General features: G+C 44.7%; 1 protein-coding gene across 1 annotated transcript in view; it reads left to right on the top strand.

Moving 5' to 3' along the window:
• The window catches only part of LOC122797661 (leucine-rich repeat serine/threonine-protein kinase 2-like), a 485842-nt gene that overhangs the window by 395042 nt on the left and 73146 nt on the right, over positions 1-17654 (top strand). The window lies entirely within an intron of this gene.

The following is a 17654-nucleotide window of genomic DNA, read 5'->3' as shown; positions in this document are numbered from 1 at the left end:
GTGGTCCATCAACAAACCTAACTCTGATGAGTCCATGTTCGTGGAAGCTTTCAGAACAGGCCTATCTACATCCTGTGTCCCCGTCCCCCCACTTGACCCCCTGATTGACTTGATTTCTAGCAGGACATAGAAGAAACTGGACACAGTAGAACTATACCCAAGCACCAGGATAAGATTTTAGCTCGCCTCCAGATGGACTAAGGGTGCCCCGGTCAATGCTATGGTGGTGGCAGCTGTCACTAAGAAAGAGCTGGTCCAGGAGCGCTCTCCAGTTCACCCCCTAGACAGGGAGTTTAGGTTTGGTAAGTGGGTCTATTCTTCAGTGACTTTTTCCTTGCGTGTGCTGAATTACTTGGCACATGTGTTCAGGTTTCAGAGAGACCCTGTCAAGGAAATCTCTGAGTCCATCCCAGGGTCCATGTCTGAAGAGGACAAGAATGCATACTCTTCCAGGATGGCCACCCTTCATGCTATTTCCAACACGTCCATGAAATTACTCTTGCATGCTTAGCCATTAGGTGCCATGCCTGGATAAGGCTCAGTGAATTCTCAGAACCCTTCAAGGTGTCCTTTATCAGTGCATCCTTTGATGCGTTATCTCTTTTTGGCCCAATGGTCAGGGACACTCTCTCCCAGTGAGAAGGACAGAACGACTTTGTCTGCCACTGGAATATGCTTTCCTACCCCATAACGGCCCTTTTCTAGGAACCGGTGTGGCTGTAAAAAGCTATGGTTCTGGAAGTCTCGGGGGACTTTCCAGGACTTGCAGGGAGACTTTTCCTCCAGAAGCAGAGGGGAAAATGAGTCCAATGGCAGGTGCCTCCCCCCGCCACAGAGGGGTCTAAGAAATCAAGGGTCCCAAGATTCATTCTCGGAGCGGCCATTTCAACAGCCCTGAAGGGTTGAAAACTTCTCTACTCCTCAGGCAGTCAGGGGATGTCTCTCCCTTCACCCAACAGCTTTGGAATCCGGTGATATAGATAATATCCAGAGGTTATACCATTCCATTGTTCCAGTCCCCAAAACCAAACAAAAACCTTCCCAATGTGCTACCCCATTAAAGGGAGGTGGCAGCTCCAGAGATCATTCATCCAGCCCATCCCCTAGGACCAAGTTCAGATCGGGCATCTATTCCAGATTCTTTTTGGTGTCAAAGAAAACGGGGACCTCTGACCAATTCTGGATCTCACCTCTCTAAACAAGTCAGATGCCAAAACAAAATTCCGAATGGTCACGATTCAGTCCATTCTGCCCTTTCTGCAGAAGGACGATTAGATGTGCTCTGTAGACCTTCAGGTTGCATATTACTTCATCAAGATGGACAAGCACTCCAGAAGGTTCCTCTGCTTCCTACTGGGAGTCCATCATTTTCAATTCAGAGTGCTCCCCTTTGGACTCGCCACAGCCCCCAGAGTGTTAACCAAAGTGAAGGCAGTAGTTGCAGTTCACCTGTACTGCTTCGATGCCACATGTTTCCTTATCTGGACATTTGGCTCTTCTCTGCCTCCACCAAGCATTGACTCCTACAAGCCAGGGATTGTCTTCTTCACCTTGCTGCAACCTTGGGCATAACCATAAATCTATACAAGTCCAAATTGGATCTGGTCCAGGTTCATAGGCAGTACTAGGTTATCAGCCCTAGGGGCCTATACAAGCCTAGCCATAACAATTCCCTGGCTATTTTTCCCACACCATTTACTTCCCTGGACCCCTGTCTAGCAGAGCGACTGATGTGATCCCCGCGGTGAATTTCCTTTCTCCCATCCAATCGTCAAGGTTCCTCTTGAAGAGGACCAAAGTAGCACTCTGCTTGACATGTATGGGCAATCTATTCCAGAGTCTGGGGAGTCTCTGGGTCAGGAACCTATCCCTCCAGCATTTTTTGTTTATTGTGATAACAAGGTTTAGATCCCTGGAGCGTGTGGCACTGAGGGATTGGGATTTCTTTAAGTGTAGCATGTCCAACAGCTCTGGGTTTGACATGGCCTTGTATGTTAAGCAGAGATTGCCTCTGAATAGACGATATGCGACAGAGTATAGCTGGAGTTTAAGGCGGTCAGCGTAGGGCATCTGCTTTAGGCCTGTGATTCTTTTAGTGAGGTATTTCTGCGGCCTTTCCAGTTGTTGCAGATGTCATGAGAGGTACATACCAAACGGGGCGTTGTGTTCTATAATGGGTCTAATGAGGGATGAGTACAGTGGGACAATGACCTCCTTTTTTCTGGATGAAAAGCCCTTAGTGATGAGGTGTGCTACATAGAAGGATTTCCTGACTGTTGTGGCGATGTGGTTATCGAAGGTGAGACCACTGTCCACCTGTGTCCCTAAGTCTCATCACACTTTCGGTGTTTAGTGTACTGCCACCTATATGGTAATTCATGGATACATGTTTTTTCCCAAAGGGGATAACTATACATTTCTTGGCATTGAGCTTGAACCCATGGCTCTGGCAGCAAGCATCTGTTTCTGTAAGGCCCTTTTGTAGAGTATCCACATCATTTGGGGATTCAATAATGGCTCCCAGTTTGCAGTCATCTGTGAACTTTGTTAGCCAGAGTCCCTTAGTGTTGGCCTGTACTTCAGAGAAGTAGATGCCAAACAAGAGCGGTCCCAGGACTGAACCCTGATGTACTCCACTTGTCACTTGTCTGGAGCTGGATTTGGAGTCAGCTACTTTTACAGTGTGGGTTCTATCAGTAAACCAGTTAGCAACCCATTGGGTGACGTAGGGGTTAATACCCAGCTTAGTAAGTTTATCTATGATTCCACAGTGGGGGATGGTGTCAAAGGCCTTGGCAAGGTCTAGATAGGCTGTGTGGACCACCTTACCCTTGTCCATGGCTCTGGAGACTGATTCGAAGAAGTCATAAATAAGGCTTGGTTATTGATTTTATAGGAGCTCGTCAGGATGCAATTCAGTTCTTGACCTTTTGGATCCCTAGCAGAGTTCATGACCCCAAGCAGAGTTCAGTCTCTTCAGTTGCATGTCAGGCAACTTCTCACCAATCATCTTGCCTCTGCCTTTCTTGTTCTTAGAGCATTGGGATCGATGGCGACGACCATATCTCTTCTTCCCCTTGCATGCCTTCACATGGGAGTACTTCAGTGGACCTTGGTGGTGCAATGGTCCCTCTTCGAGTTGCCCACGGACTATCTCATCAAACTTTCTCAAGTATACAAGGAGTCTCTTTTGTGGTGGCTTCACTCTCAGGATCTGTACTCAGGACATCCCCTCTTCTCCCAAGGTCAAGGTGATCATGGACGCCTCCCTGCTAGGCTGGGGGGGTGGGCATTGATTAGGTCAGACGGTCCAAGACACCTGGTCCGATCTAGAGACCAATTTGCATATAAATGTCCTGGAGATGAGGGCGGTCCTTTTAGCGTTGCAAGCTCTTCTTGCCTCTCTTCCCACAGGGGCAATTGCTATCCAGATGAACAACATGTCTGTTGTCTGGTACATCAACAAATGGGGGAACCAGGTCTTACCCCTTTAGTCGAGAAGCCTTGAGATTGTGGGAGTGGGCGATCTCTTCCAAGCGATTTATTGTTGCAAACCACATTCTGGGGAAGTCGAATGTTCTAGGGGACAGGCTCAGTAGAACCATTCTGATGCCTCACCAGTGGTCTCTCAATCCATTAGTGGTGAACATGATCTTCCAGAAGTAGGGTCAGCCTTGCTGCGATCTCTTCACCTCTCCTTCCAACACCAAGTGCCGGTAGTACTTTGCCCTGATCCCTCCACAGGGGGAGTCTCCCAGAGATGCTCTGGTTAATGCTTGGCCCCTCGGTCTCTTTTATGCCTATCCTCCTCTTCCTCTGATCCCCAAATTCCTCCAGAAAGCTCAGAAGTTGAAGTGCAAAGTCGTCCTTATTGCCCTATTCTGGCCTCGACAAGTTTGGTTCCCTTTTCTGTGGTCTCACCTTGTGTGTCCACCCTCGTCTCTCGACCCCCTTCCGGATTTTCTGTCGCACCTTTCGGGGGACCTATACCAAGACATCTTCAGCCTGAAGCTGACTGCTTGGCTACTCCACTTCCTATGATGGCTAGAACTCCTGGGCTGCCCTCCCCTGTTCAGAAGATTTTGATTGCATCTCATAAAGCCTCCACCAGGAAAATTTACTTGAGCAAATGGAAGAAATTTATTATTTTGGCTGTACAGCTCCATTTAGACCCTTTCATGGCTCCAGTTCCAGATATTTTTAGACTTCTTGGCTCATGTCTTTAATAGCAGGACTAGCTTCTCCATGGTTAAGGTGCAGTTGGCAGCCGTCTCTAATTTCCACATTGGTGAAGATTCTTCCTCCTTGGCGTTCACTAAAATATGTAAGGCTTTTTTGAGGGGCACCTTTCTATTTTGACCTCCGATTAAAGATCCCACTCTACCTTGGGACAGTACTTTGGTGTTACAAACTCTGGTTTCTGCTCCTTTTGAACCAGTGGCCACTACTGATTTGCAATTCTTGTCTTGGAAGACGGCCTTCTTAGTGGTCATCACCTTTGCTAAGAGGGTTTCAGTACTTCAACATTTATCCATAAAACCTCCTTATCTGGTTTTCCATAAAGATAGTCACTCTATGCCCTAATCCCTCCTTTATGCCCAAGGTTGCTTCAGAGCCCAACATTAACCTTCCTATATTTTTTCCCAATTTCCAAAACGGGAGAATACAAACTTCATCTACTTGATATTAACAAACAGCTGCATTTTTACTTGAACAGGACAAAGTCTTTCAGAAAAACAGGCAAGGTTTTTGTCTCCTTTGCTACTTCCAGATTAGGTAGACATATCACAAAAGTGACCTTAGCTAACTGAATCTCAAAGTGTATTGCATTGGCATACTCCAAAAAAGGAAGTCATCTTCCTAACCAAGTCAAAGCACATTCAACTAGATCTGTATCTGTACCTCTGCAGCCTTCTGGTCTAGAGTGCCTGTTGATGACATTTGCTCAACAGGTACGTGGAAGGATTCTCGTACCTTCATATCCCATTATAAGTTGGATGTGTATTCCAGGGGTAGGGCATCATTTGGCTCTGCCATGCTTTGGAATATCCTTCCATGAAGGCCACCTGGGGCTGATGTAACTGCGGACTCTGTCCTACACAGAAGATCAAATGAAGACAACAACTTCAGATAAAAAAGTTATGTTCTTACCATAGCATTCCATCAGAGTTGTTGCTTCATTTTCCACCCTCCTTCCCCCTTTCTCAGATCCTGGGAGGATCTGGCAGAAGGGACTCGGGTCCTTCCATCTTCTGTGTCTGGGGGTGTTCTGTGGATGGTGTAGATAACTTTTGCTGGTGTTTGGTGGTGGTTTTGTATTTCTAGTAGCAAATTTGATCTGAGGGATGGAGGGAGAGTGGGGCATTATGGGTAGGAGAGAAGAAGCTCAGCTTTTGGCTCCAAGGCTGGAGTATATGAGTCTGATCCTTCGTAAACAAAGAACAAAGTCATATGGAATATAGAAATGACACACATATTCACTGAGTAATGCTTCTACCCCCTCCCGAAATTCAGTGTTTGGCAGCAGGCAGGATTATCCATGGGCTGAGGAGCCCAATTTCGCAACTTATTGCTACATAGCAACTCTTCTCAACAAGAAAGAAGTCTTATTGTCAGTGTAAAGGAGTTGAAAGCAGTTCACAGGGTCCTGGTAGCCCTTAAGGACAATATTCAGCCAAGACATCTTCAAGTAGAATTTATATTTCTACAGTGATATGATACTTTATCAAACTAGAAAGAGTCAGATGTTTCCATCTATGTGAAAATCAGGGAGACAGAAAATCTGGGAGATGGCATTTATCAAAAATCCATGTTCCAGATTTATAAAGTCATTTGGTGGCTCTTCTGTGCAGGACAATTATACTAAGAGTGAGAATTGGATCCACGCATCTTTAAAAAAATAGACAAATGTAGGGCCTTCTAGAAGCAGACCTGCAAGCTTCACATATAATAACTAGATCAAAACTTTTATTCGCATTCTGCAAAGCATGGCTCAGAAGGCAGTTGCTTTCTCTTTCAAATAAACTCAAATCTTAATATGTGCCTTCCCCCATTTTTGATTGAGAAACCGTTACTGACAGCAAAGCAAGACATGGCCAGTCTTATTTCTGACACGTCCTTCCTAGCCAAGATAACCAATTTATTCTGTGTTATTGAGCCTGCTTAGTCACCCATCACAACTGTTCCATTCATACAGTCCTATTGAGTTGCATACAACTCCTACAGTGAATCGATGAACATTCTCTGCCATTCATAAAGTTTACTAGACAAGTAAGAAACTGAAGTAGATGGTCAGGCTTTTCATCCATATCACATTCTCACTGTGCCCACACGTGTGTGCGCACACAACACACATACACACACTCTATGAGCAGTTTTAGAGTCGCCAGTCCATCTACTAAATGTCTCTGGGATATGGGAGGAAACTGGAGTACTCAGAGAAAACACAAATAACACTGAGAGGGTATACAGACTCCTCACAGAAGTCATCTTAGCTGAGAACCAAACCAGAGAACATCTTGGAGTGAGGAGACCTGCTCGCTGTGCCACTATTCTGCTCACCATGATCATTACCTCTGTACAAATCTTCAGTGATAAACTGGTTGTTTGCCACAGAGGGATAAAGCCCTGACTGTGATGCATACCTTCCAAGTTCAGATAGTGGCTTGGTTGTTGGAACAGCTAGGCGACATTAATCGGGCATCAGATAGGAGTTCTCCCATCCTGGGGTAGTGGCTTTCGGTCAGCATATCACTGCCATTCAGGAGGGGACTTGCATAGCAGTGAAATGGTCAGAACCATAGATGTGAGCTTGGTGATTCCAAACCAATATACAACGAACAAAGGCAAAATAAAAAAAATAAAACTTTTATCAAAACCAAAAAAAAAACGGAAACTTGTCTGGACAAACGGAGTATATTACTATTAAAATACAGACTTTATTAAATCATTTTAGCGATTTCATCTCCTGAATGAGACTTCTTCAGAAATATTATTTGTCCAGACAAGTTTCCGTTTTTTTTTTTTTTTTTTTTTATTCCAAACTAATGACATTAGGCCTTATTAATGTGTGAATGGAAGCATGGACATACATGGGGTGATGTGGGTGCTCCCATCAACTACACTGGGAAGGTTAGAGCATTAATTAACAACACTGCCTTTGCCAGGATGCAAGCAAAAGCACAAACCACCTCCATGACTGCCTGTATGATAACCACGCTTGGTTCTTGCCCTTTTCTTGGGAACTGAGGTGAGGGGAATGATCAGGCTCAAAATCAGTAGGGAGATGCCTGATAGTCATCAGGCATGGAAGCAAAAGTAGCCTACAAAAACTTCACTGACACAACAACAGGCAATGGTTTACATCCTATACAACTCTGAAACTTTTAGCTAGAAAGAGTTTTGATTCTTTATAGTAGCTCCTTTCTTCTTCTGAAGTGTTGTACATCTTGAAGAAGGAAGAAGAGTCTTAAGACAAGAAGTATTATATTCAGAAATGGAAAAGATTTGTTTCTTGAAATATGTTAGAAGGCCTGGATCCTTTACATTATCCCATCCCAAGATTATTGGACTAAGTCATTTATTTGATTCCAGTGTGACATATTCGTCCCTTAAGGACAATATGGCATGTGGTGTCTACTTGTTTACCAACTTTTACTCAGGTTGCATCACATCTTTCTCTTAAAGATTGCCTTAACAGAGTTTTACACTTGAGACCTCCAAAACGCAATTTCCTCTGTGGATTTGAACTTTATGCTGGAGAAAAGTAAGTTTGTTTGATTTTGAGCCTACAGTGATAGTAGAATTAAAATACCTTTTGTGAAAATCATTTTTCATAGTAATTATTACAGGTAGTAGAGCAATTACAGAGTTATAAACCACCTTACTTTGGTTTTCCTTAATGAAAGAGTACCACTAAACACTAATCTTTTTTTTTTTCATTCCTGAAGTGATAGTAGCATTGCCACGTAGCTAGTCCTTCTAACTCTCAGATGTTAAGTTGTCAATCTCGCCTTCATTCTTGCTGGATGGGTTCGGAGCCGATCCTCGGCTCCGACTCGGCACTTGCTTAGCTTGAGAACTCCTTTTACCAGCTCGAGGCAACCCTATATCCCATGATGCAAGGCGAGACTACCTCAGATCTCATTTGCCGCTTTGCGAAGAGGTCTCTTTTTTGCCAGCTCAGGTGAGTTTGAATTTTCAAACAATTTAGTCAGGGTTTTTCTCTCCCTTTCTTCTTATTAGTCAGAATAGTGTGTAGTTTTTCTACAGCCCACCCTATTTCCCTTTAATTAAACTTTAAAGTTAATTTGTAAAGTTAATAATTTTTCAGTTAGGCCTAGGCCTCTCTTTCTTAATCCCTATCTGTGTGTGTGTTTTTGGGATTAATAGTGTGACTGTTCAGTGTGTGTGTGTGTTTTGTGCTTAGACTATGTCTAAGGAAGGAAAGGTCGCAGGCTTCAAGAAGTGTGACTCGTGCTGTCAGAAGATGTCTCTGACAGACGGTCACACTTCTTGTGTTACCTGGGGCCTTTACACCTGCAGGACTCCTGTGCTATATGTCATTCTTTTAGCCAGAGAGTCCTGCAGGAGAGGAGGAACAAGTTAATCCTCCGTGGCTTATTAAAGCCAGAAGGTTCACCCACTAAGACTGGGTCGAGTAAACCTTCTAAGCCACCTAAGGTTCAGGCTACAGTGGTTAAGCCTTCCCCGGTGGCTCCGACTCCTTCAGAGTCGAGATCGGCTCCGGCTGGAGCAGATCTTTCTTCCTCTGATGTGGTAGTGTCGGTTCCTACCGGCTCCGACACTGAGTCTACAGTTGCCTTGTCGGCTCCGGCTGGCGCCGACGTGTTATCCAGTATCGGAGCCGAAAAGCCTTTGGCTCCATCTGGAACCCAGAGGACGTCGGCTCCGATGGCTTCGTCCAAGAAGAGATCTCGGTCCCCTTCTTTGGAGTCGATCCACTCAGCTCCGAGGTCTCCTCTTTTGTCAGAACGGAGTCATCGGAGCCGATCTTCGAGATCTTCCAGGCTGTCTGACCACGATTTAGAGAGGGTGGTAAGCAGGCTGTTGAAGTCACAGGCACTAGCCCAAATGCTCCATAGCCCGTCTCAACAGACTTCGGCTATTGCTCTTCCCCTTGAACTTCCTCCTCCGACTCTCCTCCAGAGTTCGGAGCCGGAGCTACTCGGGACAGTGACCGTGACGGCGCCGGAACCGATACATCCCCTTTCGGCTCCGTCGCCTTCGGCTCCGATCTCCTCCATGAGACCTTCCTTGGAGGGATCCGGTCGTCGAGTTTCCCTTGTCGGCTCCGAGGGGGCTAGTGGCATCGGACCCTTGTCCGACCCCGCTCTCCCTCTCGGGGCTTCGGCTTTGGTAAGCTCGGCACCGACATCGGCCTCGGAGCCTTCTCTCTCAGTGGAACCGGTAATTCCTGTCTCCTCAGAACGGGAGTATTCTGGTCTCCCTGGGAGGGGAGCCTTTGAGGTGATGAGGAGTGTCCTGGCACATGAGCCAGGTCAACGGTCCATCCCTTTAGCTCCTCCCTCTTCGGTGCCTGTTGATGTCTCTTGCCAGCCTCTTGCTCTCAGGCCCAGGGATCCATCGCCCCAGGTTTCCCCATTGGGAATAACTTCTTCTTCCGAGGTTTCTCCTGATCCCGCAGGGGAACCCCCGCGGAAGAGGACGTGTAAGAGGAAACACACGGACTCCCCTGAGTCTACAACATCTGATACCGACTTAGATGAGTCGGAGAGTTCCCCATGGTCCCCCTCTGAGGATGTCTCCTTTTCAGACATCATTGAACTCCTCAAACAGAGGGGGAACTGGCCTTCCATTGACCCCTCCGAGGATGAGTCGGTATACCTGGAGGCTTTTGGATCCCGACCCTCCACCTCCTGGGTGTCTCCGCCTTTCGACCCACTTATGCAGGTAGTGGCTCAGAAGGCGTGGGCAGCCCCAGATTCTGTGGAACCTGTCCCCAGGAGGTCATCCAAATTTATTACGGCCCCTTCAGACAAGCAGTTTCTTTCTAAGGGCGTCTCTGTGGATGCTATGGTGGTGGCGGCAGCCACCAAGAAGGAACTTGCGGATCCTTCCGTGCCTGTCCATCCTCCTAACAAAGATTCTAGGACCATGGATAGGTATGGTAAGCGGATGTTTTCTTCAGCGACCATTGCTATGCGTTAAGCTGAACTACCTTTGTCATTTCACCAGACTTCAAAGAGATATTCTCAAGGAACTAGGTGAAGTGGTTCAGGATCCTTCAGGTGCTGGGGCTCAGGACAAGATTGCCTCACAGCTAGCAATCCTAAATTCTTTAACCAACTCCTCCATGCGGCTCATATCCTATGCAGCCGATGGAGCGAGCCGCAGGCACAGGAGTGGCTCTTAGACGTCAAGCCTGGATGCGGCTTTGTAATTTCGCGGACCCCTTTAAGGCATCCTTCACCAATACCCCTTTTGACGGTTCGGCTTTGTTCGGACCTCAGGTGAAGGAAACCTTGACCAGGTGTGAGCAAGACGGCAAAACTCTTTCTGCCGTAGGAGTCCATTTTCCACCCTTCTAGACCCTATCCCAAGGGTCAGAAAGGAGGAAAGATGTGGTTCCGTAAAGCCCAAGGAGCAGCGCCGGACACACGTGGTCAGTTTACCCCCAGAGGCAGAGGGGGTAACAATAATAGATGCCGCCCTAGAGGCAGGGGGGGGGACCCCAGAATCAGGGCAACAGGGAGCCTCTTCCTGATAAGCCCTTTCAGCATCCCTGAGGTGTTGCCCAACTGTCCACCCTTGGAGGCAGTCGGGGGAAGGATATCACTGTACCCAGTAGCCTGGCGTTCCCTTTCACAAGACATGTGGGTACAGTCGATCATATCCGAGGGTTACAAAATCCCTTGAAGGTATCCCGTACCTCACCAATCCCTTCCAGGCATCTCACCCGGTCAAAGGGATTTGGCAATACAGGAGGTTTCAAAGCTCCTAGAAAAAAGAGCCGTTCAGAATGTTCCAGCAGACCAAGTAGGATCCGGCGTCTACTCGAGATTCTTTTTGGTCCCCAAAAGGACGGGAGATTGGAGACTTATTTTAGACCTGAGCAATCTAAACAGGTTTGTCAAAAAGGCAAGATTCCGGATGGTCACGCTTCAGTCCATTCTGCCCTTTCTGGGCAAGGACAACTGGATGTGCTCGATAGACCTTCAGGACGCGTACTATCACATAGATACACAGGTGCTCCAGGAGGTTTCTCCGCTTTCGGCTAGGGACCAGTCATTATCAATTCAGAGCCCTGCCCTTTGGCCTCACTTCAGCCCCCAGAGTGTTTACCAAATGCATGGCAGTGGTCACAGCTCATCTGAGACGTCAAGGATTCCAGGTGTTTCCTTATTTAGACGACTGGCTCCTCTCCGCCACCACCAAGCATCAGCTTCTTCAGAGCAGAGACTACACTCTGCAGCTTTGCAAAAGGTTGGGAATATCGGTGAATTTCGAAAAATCTTCTCTGCTGCCGTGCCAATCTATCACCTTTATAGGCGCAGAATTAAACACAGTCAGTATGTTAGCCAGACTAACAGATCAGAGAATTCTGGACATCCAAAAATACGTTCGGATCTTATTGCAGAGCAGCAAAGTCAAAGCCAGATTGGTTCTGAAGGTTCTAGGTCTTATGGCTGCGGCCATTGTACTTCTACCATTAGCTCGCTTCCACATGCGTCTTCTGCAGTGGATGTTATTCACTCAGTGGTCGTTCCAGAACCTTCCCATGAGGCACGAAATCTTGGTTACACAATCGTGCAGGACTCATCTAACATGGTGGATATCTTCCCCTCTACTTCATCAGGGCCGACCATTTGTTCCCCCTCCTCCGGTTGCCACAGTCACTACGGATGCCTCTCTGATCGGGTGGGGGGGGCATTATCAGGGCAGGATGGTCCACGGGACTTGGCAACCCATCGAATACCATCTGCACATAAATGTCCTGGAGATGAGAGCGGTGCTTTTAACGTTGCAAGCCCTCAACGACTTTCTTCCCGCGGGGACTATTGCAGTTCAAACGGACAACATGTCTGTGGCCTGGTACATCAACAAGCAGGGCGGGACCAGATCCTATCCTTTGTGTCGAGAAGCTCTCAGACTTTGGTAATGGGCAATCTCCTCTCATCGGTTTCTGATAGCAACGCACATCCCCGGCAGGTCCAACCTCTTAGCGGACAGACTGAGCAGAGCCATTCTCATGCCTCACGAGTGGTCTCTCAATCAATCGATAGTGGACGAGATATTTCTGAAGTGGGGCACTCCTTGTTGCGACCTTTTTGCTACACCCCAAAACAACCAATGCCTGGACTTCTTCGCCCTCTTTCCCCTACCAGGCCAACTCCTGAGAGACTCTCTAACCCAGGATTGGCCCCGGGGACTTCTGTACGCCTTTCCTCCTTTCCCCTTAATTCCACAGGTCATTCAGAAAGCTACCGTTTTGAGAGCCAAGTTGATTCTCATTGCCCCTTACTGGCCTCGACAAATTTGGTTTCCGACCCTACATCATTACCTCCTGGTGCAGCCTTGGCATCTGGACCCAGTTCCGGATCTTTTGATCCACCAATCGGGTCAACAGCACCGGGCCATTCGTTCTCAACCTCACTGCTTGGTTGCTCCACTTCCTTCCCTAGCCAGGCTTCCTATGATCTCTGATCCTGTCAGAGATATCTTAATAGCTTCTTTGAAGTCATCCACCAGAACGGTTTATGCTAGCAAGTAGCGACGTTTTTCCCTTTGGGCAAACTCCAGGCACATTGATCCCTTTACTGCACCTGTGCATTCTGTTTTAGATTTTCTGGCTGAAGTTTTTCAGTCAGGATCTTCTTCATCGACAGTCAAAGTTCAACTGGCGGCTATTTCCAAATATCATGTTGGCTTGCAAGATCATAACATTATGTCACATAGACTATGCAAAGCTTTTCTGAGAGGAATTTTTTTCCTAAAGCCTCCAATAGGACATCCTCCTCCACAATGGGATCTGAATTTGATGTTAGCATCCTTGATTTTACCCCCCTTCGGACCGTCTGCTTCATGCTCCTTGAAATTACTGACCTGGAAAACAATATTCTTACTGGCTGTCACTTCAGCAAGGAGGGTATCCGAGATTCAAGCTCTCTGCATCCGTTCCCCTTACTTGGTTTTTCACAAGGACAGGGTATCCTTGAGAACAAATCCATCCTTTCTTCCCAAAGTTGTTTCTCAAACTAATATTAATCAATCCATCGATCTACCAGTTTTTTTCCCAAATTATTCTAACAGAGCTGAACAAAAGCTGCATTTTTTGGATGTCCATCTTCAGCTCAGATATTATTTGCATAGAACTAAACAATTCAGGAAATCAGATCAATTATTTGTCTCCTATGCAGAAAACAGGAAAGGTCTCCCAGTATCAAAAGTGACCTTGTCCAGATGATTATCTTCCACCATTTCATACGTGTATTCGCTCAGAGGCAAGCAACTACCCTCAAAACCGAAGGCACACTCAACCAGGAGCCTATCCACTTCTACAGCTTTTCAGGATAGGCTACCCATTGATACCATTTGTGCAGCAGCTACTTGGGCCACTCCTCATACCTTTGTCTCTCATTACAATTTAGATTTGGCCTCCAGGGACAGAGCCAGTTTTGGTTCCACAGTACTCAAGAGTCTGTTCCATTGAGCCACCCGGGATACAGGTGCTAGGGACGCGGTCCCATCCAGCAAGAATGAAGGCGAGATTGACAACTTAACATTTAGAAGTTATGTACCTACCATAATGTTCCATGTTAGTTGTCTTCTCTGCTTCTTTCTTTCCTCCCTCCTTCCCCCTGGCCTGGACAGATCTTTAAGAGTTTCTCTTTATCAGATTCACTCTCCTTAGTTCTTAGAGAGTCTATCTTAAGAACTTTTTGCCTAGTTCTTCTAGGCTAGTTTTGCTCTTCCTTTGGGATTAGTATTATTGGCAGGGTTATTTAGCTACCAAACGAGATCTGAGGTAGTCTTGCCTTGCATCATGGGATATAGGGTTGCTTCGAGCTAGTAAAAGGAGTTCTCAAGCTAAGCAAGTGCCGAGTCGGAGCCGAGGATCGGCTCCGAACCCATGAAGACAACTAACATGGAACTTTATGGTAGGTACATAACTTCTAATTTTTATGCAAACTCTCAAAATGATGGGGAACACCATTTGCATCTGCTGGATGTACACAGCTCAGATAATACAGACCTCACAGCTGATCGTATTTTAAATGATTGTTCCTATTTTCAGGTCTGATTTAGTATTCTCCTATTTTTAGAGGTATGTCCCTATTTTCAGCCTTGATTTATCCCTTCACACAATTTTCTGACTCTCCCTCATCACTTGTGATTTTTTGAAGTTGCCTAATACACAGAAAACCACACTGTATGACCAGCATACTCGTGGCAACAATAATTTAAAGGAAGATGGCGCACATCTTACAACTTCCTTTTTCTGAAGCAAAAGTAAATGACCTTGTGTAGTAGAATTTCGCGATACAGTTAGTCTACAGATTTTACAGAGTCTCTTTGAGAACATCTTTATATTTTTCCTTCAATTTTGCCACACACTGTTTTTTTTAATCTGCTCCCGGGTAGTATCTCATATTCCGATTAGAAGCAGGAAGAATTATGTGCTATTTGATATTCACATTTTATGCTGATTAGATGCCCTTTTTCTGAGATGGATATTCCTATCTTCAAGCACCTTTGTTTCTGTTTTCAGTGTTTGCAGTTTGTGAGGTATGAGATAATATACTAAGAGAACAAAAAACACAAAGACTTTTATCAATTATTTGTTTCATTCAGGAAAGTGAAAGAATGCCTACTAGTCAGTAAACAGATCAATGAAGGCAGATTTACACTGCATTTTGGTCTGACAGAGATAAACATTTACAGTGCACAATGAGAGTGTGTTCCACTAGGCAGCAGAAACACCAGTTGCATATTTGAGACATATTTAATTACGAGACATTTTTAAAAATTGACAAATGGCCTGCAGTGTACAACTTCACATAACAAAACAAGTTATATAGGCATTGTAGGAGTAAGGTATTGGCATGGCGATGCTCCTAGAGCTCCTCTAACTACCCACCTTACTATGGTATGGTAGATGTTCTTGGGAAGCTACAAGTGCTCTGATTTATTGTCACAGTGACCCTTCCCAAAGAAGACGATAGTGTGTATAACAATACTTACCATAACAATAGATCTTTGGGGAGTGGTCATTGTAACGGCAAAGCTACTCTCTGTCCTTCCCTCAATAATTGTACATAGTTATATGTAAATGTTACTGTTTTTTTTTCACAATTACTTGATATTTTAATTGAGGTTTCGTAAAATGTTGACATGGCACCAGGTAAGAGCTTTATAGGAAATACAGTGCTACCGATGATACACTGAGTAGAATTAAGGCACAGGTAAGGGGGTATAACCCAGATGTTATGATTTACCGTTAAAGCACCAGTCCTCAATAATCAAGTGTTACTGTAAATATTCTTATGTACCGCTATATTTTATGGGACAGTACCTTAGATATGTGCATAATGACATAAGGACGATGTGGGAGAACAGTGCACAACTTCAGAGCTATCATCGTGCAAGCAACAATCCTTTATGTAAAAGAAGTATGTAAATCAAGCTGAAGGAGAAAATATATGGAGGCTAACAGCATCAAATATCAAGGCAAGGAGGCAGAATAGATTAGGACAAAGCATGCATCAGTTTTGAAATGTGAGGAAGCACAGAAGAAAGAAGACGGATAACAGTAATGATTAAAACAAAAATTAATATGCAGACAGAAATGTAGGTTTACAAACTGAGGAAAGTGTACCCAGGAGTTGAAACATTGTATATATACATAAAGGAAAAAGAAAAAAAGGAAGATATACTGAAAACAGGACAAGAATTTGGCAGAATAATGAACAAAGGAGATGTCTTGTACTGAAGTTTTCTTTGGAAGTTTTACATGTGTGTACATTTGCTTGATAAAAAATTTTCCTGTGCTCTTTCTTTTGTTTCATGATAGATAAAAGTGAGCTGCTAAATGAATACTTGTCAGTGTTCCCAAAGAAAGAGTGGTAGATATACCAAATACAATAAGTACAGGTGCTCAGTGTAAGGACTGTCACAGAAGAGATGATCTTGAAATAACTTGACAACTAAAGGTGCATCAAGCATTGCGACTCAGTAGGTTTCACTGCAGATTTCTTAGAGAACTGACAGTACAGTTTACCTTTTTTTTTTTCACAAATCATGGAAGAAGGCAAGGTTCTTGAAGACCGGAAGAAAAATGTGGATATAATTCCCATTTAGATGAACAAGAACACTGTGAAAGTGAGAAACTGTTGATCTTTCAGTCTGACGTTTTTCGTAGGGAAAAATCATGGACTCAGTTTTGAGAGGAAATAATTTTAAGGTCTCTAGAAGCCATTTTAACAGATTTCTAATAAATGTAGTCATTCCCTGTATTGATGACCTGGTTGATGTGGTCTGTACAGACTTTAGCAAGGATTATGACAGAGTGTCACACAGCAGGTTGGCAAACACATGAAGGCTTGCCAGGAGTGACTAGAGTAGAGTAAAACATTGTCTGACAATAAGACACAGAAGGTCGTAGTCAGTAGAATCCACTCATAGTAAATGTAATCCACTTAGATGAAAGCATAACAGAAAGAAATGTACCCCATGAGTTAGTGCTGTTCTTGTGTCTTTGCAAGTAACACTGTAGGACAAGGAGAAAAGTGCCTTTTTTGCTGATGACAAAACTGAGCAACAAGGTTGATAACCAAGAAAGTTTAAAACAGTCAGAAAAAGATTTGGCAAGTTTGGAAGAATGGTCTAAACATAGCTGCTTAAACATGTTATAAAAGAAAGTGCAGAATAAATCTAGGATGCAAAATCCAGAAAATGAGGGCACATTTGAAAGGGAGTGTAGTAATAATATCAAATAAGGAAAGAGACCTAGGGTAAGTATATTTGTTGACCTAAACTTAAGATAACATTGTGAGAGCTGGAAGAAAGGATGACAGAATCCTGTGGTGCATAGATAAAGGTTTCACCTGTAAAAAGTAAGATGTTACAGTTGGTAAGGCTCATTGTTGACTGTTCTATGCCACTATAGGTACTTCTTCATACTAAGTTGAAGGCAGTTTAGAAGAAGGTAACAACAAAGGAGAACATTCTCTACCAGAAGAAGTATAAAAATAGATTTCAGGAGTCTACCTTCTATAGTTTGGATGAAAGAAGGCAGGGAAGGACATATAAGATTATACCTCAAGGGCATCAGTAGAGTCCATTTGACTATTATCTTAAAAATAGCGAGAAAGAAAATGAGATAGACAGACAAATATACCCAAGAACAAGGAGACATATCTAGAAATAATGATGGTCAGTTCAGGTTAAACTCGAAGTTTTGTGTATCAGAAAGGGTGCTGAGTACAGCCCACTGAAAAATTACTGCATCAAAAACAGTAGCGGAATTCAAGAATGCATGAGACAGAATCATTGTGAAAAAATGGTGAAAAGATCAACTGTTGGCTAAGGAGCATTTGCAGCTTATACAACAGGTATGAGAAATGGGCAGACTGCTTGAGACTGTGACCCTTGTCTGCCAACAGAATCTTTTT

Source organism: Protopterus annectens, chromosome 3.part1, assembly GCF_019279795.1.
Source record: "Protopterus annectens isolate FY-2018-M chromosome 3.part1, PAN1.0, whole genome shotgun sequence".
Taxonomy (NCBI): Eukaryota; Metazoa; Chordata; order Ceratodontiformes; family Protopteridae; genus Protopterus; species Protopterus annectens.
Note: the sequence above shows the minus strand (reverse complement) of the source record. Positions and strands in the feature narration are given on the sequence as shown.